Here is a 12,223-nt window from a genome sequence, read left to right as displayed (position 1 = left end):
TGATAATTTGGATTGAGAAAAAACAAACAGGACTAATGTGTAAGATTATATATTTTATTATTTGCATTCTTTTTGCCATGACAACCTTAAACATTGCGACTTTTAATGTTAACGGTTGTCGGAGCACCAAAAAGAGAGTTGCTTTATTTGATTATCTGCGGCTCAAAAAGGCTGATGTTATTTTCTTGCAAGAAACGCATACAGACCATCAAAATCAGGCACAGTGGCATAGTGGGTGGAAAGGAAATGTTTTACTAAGCCATGGCACAAACCTTAGTGCTGGTGTAGCATTTCTTTTTTCCCCACATGTCAGTATGCAGTCAAATGCAATAGAAATATACCCGGTCGTATATTGAGGGCTGATAATGTTATAGGAGATGCCTATTTCTCTTTTATTAATGTTTATGCACCAACTGTTGGTCCTGACCGTGTTTCTTTCTTTAAAATACTTTCTGATGGCATATTACAGTGTCCTCGGGGGAATATGATTGTAATTGGAGGGGATTTTAATTGCACTATTGATTCACCTCTGGACAGGAATCACAATGAACCTCATAATTCTTCTGCTGAGTGTTTAAAAAAAATAATTAATGAACATATGTTAGTTGATGTGTGGAGGGAAGCTTTTCCTGGAGTCAGACAGTACACATGGTTAAAAAATAATTCAAATAATTTGTCAGGGGCAAGGCTTGATTGGTTTTATGTTGAAAAGGGCACTAGAGGTAGGTTTTTTTAATAGCTCGATTGCACCATCTTTCTTGTCTGATCATCACTATGTATCAGTTGTTGTATCAGTCTCTCTTTCTAAGCCTTTTAAATCACATTGGCATTTTAATAATAGATTATTGCAGGACTGCACTTTTATTCACTCTTTCAATCTTTTCTGGAAAGCTTGGAGAAAGGAGAGAAGTCATTTTCAGTCACTGAGTCAATGGTGGGATGTGGTGGGAAAAACACAAACTAAGTCTTTTTGTCAGCAGTACACTGCCCATAATGCTGGAATGCTCAAAACAAGAACGAGGTCCCTCGAACAAGCTATACTTGGGCAAAGCAGTGACTGTACCAACAACTCAACTTTTACTGACTCTGTTGCAAACGATAAACTTCTTTTAAAAAATCTGTTGGAAGAAAAAGGAGAGGATGCCTTTCTGAGGACCAGGTTTGCACAACTGAATGATATGGATGCTCCCACATCTTTCTTTTTTGGACTTGAAAAGAAACCAAGGGAACAGAAAAGTCTTCATCAGCTGAAAATTCCAGGAGGGGGAGTGATAACTGATCAACAGGAGATTAAATCTTATGCCCTTTCATTTTATGAGGATTTATACTGTTCAGAGTTATGTGACAACACAGCAGTCAACTCACTGTTAAAGGAGGTATCAAAATTATCAGAAGAAGAACAAAATGACTTGGATAAGCCTTTGACTTTTGGAGAGCTTTCGCAAGCTGTCCAAGAAATGTGTTCGGGGAAGTCACCTGGTCTGGATGGACTTACAGTGGAATTTAAGGCGTTCTGGGAACTATTGGGTCAGGACATGTATGAAGTCTTTCTTGAATGCATTCATCAAGGCACCCTTCCTCTGAGTAGTAGAAGGGCCATTCTGACTTTGATCCCTAAAAAAGGAGACCTTGGATGTTTAAAGAACTGGCGGCCAGTATCACTAATATGTGTTGATTTTAAAATATTATCTAAATCTCTGACCAATAGACTTTAGCAATATATGGCCTCAGTTATTCACATGGACCAAACTTTTTGTGTTCCGAAAAGGACAATTTTTGATAATCTCTTTTTGATAAGAGATATGATTACTGTGGCCAAAATGCACAACATGGACATTGGGTTCCTTTCCTTGGATCAAGAAAAAGCTTTTGACAGAGTTGATCACCAGTATTTATTTAAAACACTAGAAGCTTTTGGTTTGGCCCTTATTTTGTGTCTCTCGTTAAGATGTTATACAATAGAATTTTTAGCATGCTGAAGATAAATGGTTCATTAACCAGGCCTTTTCCTGTAACTAGAGGAATAAGGCAAGGGTGTCCTCTTTCTGATCTTTTATATGCAATTTCTATTGAACCTTTGCTAATATCACTCAGGAGGCAACTGAGCGGTTTTAATATTCCTAATAACCCTTCAGTCAAACTTACAGCTTATTCTGACGATGTAACAGTAGTTATAAAAGATTCAAAAGATGTTTCAATTTTTAACTTCCTCTTTAAACACATATCAGCAAGCCTCATCAGCACGTATTAATTGGGAGAAATGTACATCCTTATTGTTGGGTGACTGGCAGGATGCAGGACCACCTAGTTTACCTCAGCAATGTAGCTGGGCCAAAGATGAGTTCAGAATCCTTGGAATATATTTTGGGACAAACGAATATACAGATAAGAACTGGCAAGGGTTAGCAGACAAGGTAATTTTAAGAATTCTTAAATGGCGATGGATTCTTCCACACCTCTCCTTTAGGGGGAGATGTTTGGTCATTAATAATTTAGCAGCTTCTATGCTATGGCACTATGCTATGGCATTTACTGTTTTGGATCCGCCAAAAGAATTACTTTCTGGAGTACAAAAGGCATTTGTTAATTTTTTTGGGATGGCTACCATTGGCTTCCTCCAGGTGTCCTTTATCTACCTGTGGCAGAGGGTGGTCAAGGGCTAATACACCTAGAGTCCAAGGCCTTGGCAATGAGGCTACAGTCACTACAAAAGCTTTTGTACAATTCTGAACCTGCGCCTTGGGTTTTATTTGGATCATTTATACTACAGAAAATTGGTGGATTCGGTATAGAAAAACAGTTGTTTTTAATGCAGAAGAATCTCCTGGAAAAAGTGCAATCATTGCCTTTTAGGTTTTATTTGGAATTGATCAAGTTTTGGAGTTGTTTTAAAATTTTGAGACATGAAGATGACCATTATGGTGTTTTAGAACCTCTTTTTTTTCAATCCACTTTTTCAGTTAGACAATGTGCCATCTTCTTTAATTACTAAATGTGTGACTGCTGGCTTAACAAAAGTCATCGATCGGATTGATTAAATGATGGCCAATGGAAACCAGCACATGTAATTGCCAGTCAAACTGGGATAAATTCATTAAGAATCGTAGAAGGTCTAATGAAGAATATTAGGGCAGCTTTTCCACAGAGTTTTACTGATTTTATTAACAATGTTCTACGGTGTGGATTTATCCATAGGTCTTTTCCTGTACTTAAAGTTGTTCTTAAAGATTGGGAATCTGATGAGAATAACCAGATAAAATTGCTGAAAGGGTATGGTGCATTGGATTTTAATGGCATTGAGAAAAAGGTGTTATACCATATGTGTGTGAAAATTTCACAATTGGGTCAGTTGTTGCAAAGACCGGACACTAAATGGAGGTCTTGGCTTTCTGTTTCCACTGATATCCATCCATCTTGGAGGTTATTTTATAAGCCTCCTACCTCCAAAAGATGTGGAGACATTCAGTGGAGAATACTACATTGTATTATAGCCTCAAATTCTTTTGTGTCCAAGATTAATGAGACTGTTCAACCAGTATGTCCTTTTTGTAACCTTCTCGACAATGTTTTTCATATGTTCTGTGAATGTGTCAGACTTAAACCATTGCTTGAACTATTAGAGAATATGATTGTAAGATTAGGCTTTATTTTTTGTAATAGTCTATTCATTTTTGGTTGCAGATACAAGAAGTCTTGTCAGCAAAAATGCACACTTATCAATTTCTTAATTGGACAAGCTAAACTTGTGATTTTAATATCTCATCAATGTAAAAATTCTGGTGAAAATGCAAACATAATTACTCTGTTTAAATCTTTAGTGGAGTCGCGAGTGGTGATTGAATATACATATTACAAACATATCAATAATATTCTGTATTTTGAATGGAAATGGGGTATTGGAGGGGTTTTGGTGACTGTGTGTGATTCAGGAAAATTGGTGTTTAATTGGTAAATGTTAGTTTTATTAAAAACTTAAAATAAAAAAAAAAAGGAATATTTTATAATTTTTTGGATGGTGTATTCAAAGAATTTTAATGTTCATTAAAGGTGTTGTGAAAAGTCAAAAAGTCTCTCTCTCTCTCCCCCCCTTCTCTCCCTCTCTCTCCCCCCCTTCTCTCCCTCTCTCTCCCTCTCTCTCCCTCTCAGATTCAGATTCAGATTCAGATTCAAAGAGCTTTATTGGCATGACTGTAAAACAAATCACAATGTTGCCAAAGCAATAACAAAACACAGAACATACATATAGATAAAAGAGAAATAAGTAATAATAAACAAACACATGTATATATATCGCTATATTATAAATATCTGTTGTCACAATAAACAAGTTCATTAAAAAGATGAATAAAACTATATAATAATAGATGATAAGGACAGAGAGCTTTAATAAGGGATGAGGGGGTTCAGCCTTTTTCTCTCATATGGTGGCATGAGGACACGTACTGTGCTGCTAGGTGGAGACACTTTTCATTTTTTCCCAGAATATAATGGAGTTTCTCCATATCTGTGGCTTGCTGGAATTGTGGAAGAATTCGAGATATTTGTGTGAAGTAAGCATCTCTTATGCTCTCATATTTGCTGCAGTGAGTGAGGAAATGCAGCTCATCCTCCACAACTCCAGCAGAGCAATGTGGACACAGTCTGAGCTCTGGGCTCCTCCAGCTGCGCTTATGTCGGCCCGTCTCCACACTCAGACTGTGCCCACTCAGACGGTACCGGATCATCAGCTTTCTCTGACCATGGCTCTTAATGTTGGTCAGGTACGGGGCCAGTTCATAACCAGGTTTAATCTGGTGGAAGCATGCTAACTTTTTTATTTGTTGAACTTTAGTTTGCCAATTGAGTTTATATTCCTCCTGGGTAATCCTTTCTATTTCTTTAGTCTTTATATGTTGGGACTGGGTTTGTGAATTTAGTTGGTGTTTTTCCACTATATAGTGCATGGGGTCGCTGGCCGGATGTGCATTTCTATATTTGAGGGCTTGCTGATGGTAGCTCTCAGGGCTGGAGTCAGACAGATGGAGCCAGAACTTCCCTGCTCTCTTCTGGATTTCTGAGAGCAGAGGGAACCTGCCTAGTTCTGCTCTGCAACCAAGGCTAGGTGTACTTCTGTGAACTCCAAGGATGTTTTTGCAAAATTCCAGATGAAAGATTTCAACTGGACTTTTTTCCCAAGATTCATAGTTTAATTTAAATGCGGGTCCCCAGAGTTCACAGCCATACAGCAGGACTGGCTTTACAATGGCTTTACAATATTTTCAGCCACAGTTTAATGGGCGGGTTAAATTTAAAAAGGGTTTTTTTAATACAATAAAAAGCCCTGCGTGCCTTAGCGGTCAAGTCTTTTAGGGCTTGACCGAAGTGTCCAGAAGCTGTGATTGTCAGACCCAAATAACTATAAGAGGTGACGTGCTCAAGAGTTGTTCCTCTGATTTTAAAAGTGTCCCTTTTTTTGTCAGTCAGATGAGGTTTTTTACAAAAGATCATGATCTTGGACTTCTGCATGTTAATGGGTAATGCCCAGTCTGTGCTGAACTCCTCCAGGATGGAGAGGCTGTAGTGAAGACCATCTTTATGAGGAGACAGCAGCAGCAGATCGTCCGCATACAGGAGACATCTAATCTCTCTGTCCTCCAGGCTCAGGCCAGGACTACAAGACTTCTCAAGTGCTGATGCCAATTCATTGATATAAATGTTAAATAGAGTCGGGCTGAGACTGCAGCCTTGACGGACTCCTTTACTCTGAGTGAAATAATCAGTCCGCTTATTGTTTATTTTTACACAACACTTATTGCCATTATAAATGTCCTTTATTATGTCATAAGTTTTTCCACCAACTCCACTTTGTAAGAGTTTTAGGAAAAGCCCATTGTGCCACACCGAATCAAAGGCTTTTTTAAAATCAATGAAACAGCCGAATATTTTCCCTTGTTTCGTCTGGTGGGCATGTTTTTGTATGAGTGTTTGGAGTGTGTAAATGTGATCTGATGTTCTCTTTTTAGGCATAAATCCAATCTGACTATTATTTAAAATCTTGTTTTCCTGGATGAACCCAATCAGTCTATCATTAATGATTGAGCAGAATAATTTCCCCAGGTTACTACTCACTGTGATGCCCCTATAGTTATTTGGGTCGTACTTCTCACCATTTTTAAACATTGGCGTGATCAAATTCTCCTTCCAAATTTCTGGAAAATGTCCCGAATCTAACAAGAGGTTGAATAATTTCAAGACAGCGTTTTTTAATTGAGGACTGCTGTGTTTCAGCATCTCATTAGAGATTTCATCTGAGGCACAGGACTTTTTATTTTTTAGAGTTTTAAATTTTTCTGTTAACTCATTTAATTGTATTGGGATATCTAAATAGTTTTGCTGATCTTTAATAGTATTTTCTAATATATGTAATTGGGAGGTCAGATGTTTTTGTTTTTGGGTCAATTCTTTTTGTGAATAGAGTTTTTCGAAATGTTTGCTCCAGATTTTTGGGTCTTGAATGGGAGTTTGTTTGGATTCTTTGGATTGATTTAATTTTTTCCATAATTCCCAAAACAAATTTGATCAATAGCCTCCTCAATTTGATCCAATTTTAACTTCATGTGATTAGCTTTCTTTTCTTTTAATAGTGATTTATACATTTGGAGGGTTTGTTGGTATTTTCCTCGTGTGTGTTGGTTTGTAGGATCTCTGTGTTTTTTATTTGACAATTGTCTCAATTCTTTTCTTGTATTTTGACATTCTTTGTCAAACCAGCCAGCTGTAGTTTTTCCTTTTTTAGATTTGTAATTCAGATTTCTCCTCAGAGTTTTTTGGGCAACAGTTGAAAAAATATTGGTCAGCTGTTCGGTTGCTAAACTTATAGTTTGTTCCTCTTTACCAAATGGAGTCAGTATGAATGCATTGATCGTGTTCTCCACTTGAGAGTTGTGGAGCTCTGCTTCATACTGGGCAGCACTGTCTTTACTCCAGATTAATTTAGGTGGCAGGGGATGCAGTTTTATTTTTTGTTCTGAGAATAGACAGGCCTTCTCTGATCTTTTCAGGCTGAGTACAATGTGGCTGTGGTCTGAAAATGGCAGTTGTGGCATCACTGTAAAATAATTAATTATACTGTGGTCAATGTCTGTAATGGCATAGTCTACTGTGCTGACCCCTAGGTGTGAACTATATGTGGGTCGACCCAGAGAGTCACCCTTTGTTCTGCCATTCACTATATACACACTATTGCAGAGCTGCAGGACTTGTTTTCCATGTTTGTTTATGATGTTGTCATAGTTTTGCCGCATTTTATCAAAACATGTTTGATCATATGTGTGCGACCCAATAGTATATTTGTCACCATCTGAACTAATGCAGTCTGCCTCCTTCCCTGTTCTGGCGTTCAGATCTCCCATTAATAAAACTGAGCCTAGAGACTGAAAATAACTGATCTCTGACTGCAGGATTGAGAAGATCTCTTCATTATAATAAGGGGACTCGTACGGGGGGATGTAGGTGGCGCACAGATACATGTCCTCACATGAACATAAAAGCTCTTTTTTAATTTTTATCCAAATATGTGTTGTTCCTTTTTTTACAGGCTGAATATACTGCCACAGGTGATCTTTAAACCAAACTATAATTCCTCCTGAATCTCTTCCATTTTTAACATTAGGCTGTTTGATTGAAGGGACACATAGCTCTCTGTAGTTTGGGGGAGTGTGGGAATAAGAGTCTAAACGACTCCATGTCTCAAGTAATATAATTATATCTGTACTATATACAATATTTACAAAATCAGGGAAAGTAGTTTTCTCCCCAAAGGCTGAAGAGAACATTCCTTGAATGTTATAACTTGTTATTTTAAAAGAAGTCATTGAGTAATAGCGCAATTACCAGAATAATGCACGAGTTTGACCCGAAAAATCAAATCAAATCAAATACTAGTGAATACATAGCAATAATAATAATAATAATAATAATAATAATAATAAATTATCAATACAATTCTATAGGTCATTTCATGACTATATAAAATTACAATGACTAGATCATTTACACACTATATGTCCACTGTAAATTTAAGCTAATAAATGGTTGCAAATCATTTTCAGCATTTGTTTTATCTGTGTGAGGTCACCGGGGTCAGAGCTACCTCTGTGTGCCACTACAGTGGAGTAGCTGTCCGCCTGGTTGCCGGGGAGATGCTCAATCCTCTCTTCACGGCTCCAGGGTGTTTTTTGAGCACTATTAAGGGTTGATGCCTTGATAGTTTTTGCGAACAGTCTCATGCCCTCTTGGTGGATGTGTATATGATCATATAGGTGCTGATGTGTGATGTGTCTCCCTCTCTATATGGACGTTGGGCATTTTAGAACAGATTTTGGTTATCTCCTCGTTGATTGTGTTGATGGACCTCTGTGGGATGTCTCTGCGGGGCAGAAGGGTTGAGATGATGACTTTGGCTCTGGGGAAGATCCTGTTAGCTGTCCTCACTGCGTTGGTCAAGGCTTTGGTGACGTCCACCCTCTGTGTGCTGAGGTCATTGGTCCCAGTGTGCAAGATGATGTGTGTTGGAGCCCCCAGAGCTCCCTCTTGCAGCAGTCTCACAGCAGCCTGAGCTGTGGGACACCAGAACTTCTGCACTGATCTGCCTGCAAACAGCCGTCTGTGGTCGAGGTGGTGGCCGTTAGAGTCACAAAGGATGACGATATGCTCTTTATTTTTGTGTTCTCTGCTGTTGTTCATGGATGGTGTTGTAGCTGGTGGATGGTGCTGAGTGCTGCTGTTCTTCCTCCTGAAGCTCTTAGATGTTCGGGGAGACTGATGGGCTACAGGGCTGATGGAACTCTGACAGTGGATGTTTACACTCTGTTGTTGAGTAGTATGTGTGGAGGATTTAGCCATGGAAGTATTGTGTGTTTGTGTACTGCTGACATGCTTCTGCTGAGTTGTGGAGCTGCTGTGTGTTTGTGTGCTGACACAGCGCTGCTGATGTGTTATGTGTAGCTGGGCTCTGGTCTCCTCCAGCAGTCTCTCCAGTGTGTGTCCGTGTTGTTCTCTTCTGCCCAGTCCTCTCTCTCTCTTCAGCTCCTGCCGCAGCTCCTGGTTGGCCTCCTCCAGCTGCCTGACGGCTGAGCAGAGCTGATGTAGCTGCTGTATGCTGTGGTGGTTGGTCAGGTTCAGTAGCTGATGGAGGCTGTTGCTGGTTTGCTCCTTAAACAAGAAAAACTCCTGCTCCAATCAGCGACGTTGTCTCTTAGGGCCTTTATCTTTGGAGAAGCAGGAGAGCTGGTGTGTCTATGTATGCAGGAGTCCTGGAGATTATAGGCTCTGTAATGGTGACCGAGGAAGTGCTGGATTCATCTTCAGCTGTCTCTTTACTTCAGGATCTTTTTTAATTTGTGAACCTCCATTTTAAAGTTTCTGAAATTCTTCTGGAATTCATTAAGGCTGGATTCTGGTCCTTGGATCATGACTGTACCGTTGTGGTAGATGTTAATAGTCATTTTTGTGTTGTTGCCTCCTTCCAGGGTTAGTTGTCTGCCTTTGCTGATGCCTCCTTTTCTCATACATGCCATGGCAGAGCAGAGGACGGTGTGCCAGGCTGATGGGTGTTCAGTAAAGAAGAGCAGGTTACACTGGACTCTGTTGTCTTCTGGTCCACTGTAGTCAGACAATAATACTTCTGGATTCTCTCTCAGGATCATTTCTTTCATCCTTTTCTTTTCTTTAACCGATTTAGTTTCTCTTGGATAGATTATCTCCAGCTCCTCTTCATTTTTGAAAAATGCCTCAGCTCTAGGTAGACCCATAGTGTTCTTAACTGAAATAACTGCCGCTGGTGTTAGCTTTAGCTGTTAGCTTGATGTTTAATTGAATGCAGTTTTCAGTTGGTATTAATTTCTTTTTAGAGGTCTTACCTTAATATTCTTCTGCCTCTATTGTTCACAGATGAGTATCCAATAAGTTTAGTCAAGATTTGGGTCATAAAAAACATACATTTCTGGTAAAAATTATGTTGGCTCAGGAGCTGACTTTTTTGCAGCCAACTGCCATTTCCTCTCTCTCTCTCTAAAAAAAGCATTCCTACTAGCACTAAATTCTCCGAGCACAAACAAGTTACTTTGTATAACTAGCACATCATGAGTGTTGAATACCTCCTACTCAATTTTAAGTCGTTTTGACTGAATTAAATGTAGATATTAAACAACTGAATTTTGTAAAAGGAAAAGCCTATATTAAGTTCACAAACTTTGGAAATGATTACTTGTTACACTAAAATGACATGTTTTTTTATAAAAGGATAGTTCACACAAAAAAAAACTAATTTTCCATCATTTATTCAGATATTTTGTAGAATGTTAGAAACTTATCCATGTTGGAAGAATGTTTAAAACCTGTAACCACTGACTTCCATATTAGTGGGGGATACTTTGGGATGCAGTGGTTTTCAACATTCTTTAAAATATCTTCTATTCAACAGAACAATAGATTTGTTTGGAGAATGTCAGATGATGGCAGAAATGTCATTTTGGGATTAATTTCTCCCTATAATAATTTATAAAACGAAATATATAAATAAAGAATATAATTTATATGTTTTTAAACAATATGTAATATATATATATATATATATATATATATATATATATATATATATATATAATATTATATATATATATATATTATATATATATATATATATATAATAAAGTATTGAATTACAAACAATTGTACTCATTGTAAGGTTGTATTGCAAGTTGAGAACATTAATTATAAACTATAAAAAATTGCTTAGTCCTCCTTAACATTTAGCCAGTTGCTAAGACAGTCCAGTCTATTGACATTATTGGGGGACAATGATGTGGCCAAGGGGTACATCAAAGGCAGGTACCAAAGACTAAAGACTTCTTACAGAGACTTTGGTCACACCATCTCTAAACATTTAATTCTAAACAACTTTGAGAGATACAGACACCTAAAGACTATAGAATACAGAATGCCTTAAAGAGACTTTGGACAGTCAGCAATGTCAGATGTTTGCACTTATTGCTAGGAAACGCGCGCACACACACACACACACACACAACACACACACACACCACACAACAGACAACAGGCTCAGTATAGCGCACCCGGTGAGCGAGGTATCCCTTCAGATGCATCAACACGTATGATCGCGTTCATCACATTTACTTAAACTAAACGTTCTAAAGTATGGCTGTATTTTACGAGCAAGGATTCTATAATAACACACAACAACAATAATAATATAATAATAATAATATAATAAGAATAATAATAATAATAATAATGCATTTAATTTAAAGATGCCCTTCATGACACTCAAGGTCACGGTACAGGACAGCAAGAACAATCAGTTCAAATAAAAACACAATAAAAGTCAATAAAATACAATACAAACTTTTAAAAATGCAGTCGGTTAAAGTGAATAAGCTGTTCTAAACAGATGTGTTTTGAGTTTGGTTTAAATTGTGAAAGAGAGTCTATATTACGGAGATCAGGAGGAAGTGAATTCCAAAGCTGAGAAGCAGAGTGGCTGAAGGCTCTGTTCCCCATGGTGACAAGGCGGACAGAGGGAACAGTGAGGTGAATGGAAGAAGAAGACCTGAGTGTTCGAGAAGGTGTGGCGATATGAACAAGATAGCAAGGGATGGAGGAGCAAGATTGTGGATGGCTTTAAAAGTGAGAAGTATTTTATAATTAATTCTGAAAAAGATGGGAAGCCAGTGAAGCTGTTGTAGAATGGGTCTGATGTGACAGATAGAGGTTTTTTTTGTGATATATGGGCTGCAGCATTTTGTACCAGTTGTAATTTATGAAGAGTTTTATTAGGGAAGCCAAAGAGAAGGAAATTACAGTAGTCTAAATGGGATGTGACTAAACTATGAACAAAAATGGCAGCTGAATGAGGTGTGAGGAAAGGACGTAAACGATTTATATTTCGAAGGTGGAAATAAGCGGATGGGTGACATTATTAACATGTGCAGTGAATGAAAGGGTGCTGTCAAGATGACCCCCAGACTTTAACATGAAGGGAGGGGGTAATGACAGAATCATCTGTGGGAATGGAAAAGCTATGTGATTTATTTAAAGTGGATGTGTACCTATAAGTAGAAGTTCAGTTTTATTGTCATTTAATTTCAGGAAGTTTGATGAACCAGGATTTGATGTCTGCAAAGCAGTTAGTAAGGGATGAAGGTGGGAGTTTGTGGTTGGGTTT

Source organism: Danio aesculapii, unplaced genomic scaffold, assembly GCF_903798145.1.
Source record: "Danio aesculapii unplaced genomic scaffold, fDanAes4.1, whole genome shotgun sequence".
Classification (NCBI taxonomy): domain Eukaryota; kingdom Metazoa; phylum Chordata; class Actinopteri; order Cypriniformes; family Danionidae; genus Danio; species Danio aesculapii.
The sequence above is the reverse complement of the archived record's forward strand: the minus strand, read 5'-3'. Positions refer to the sequence as shown.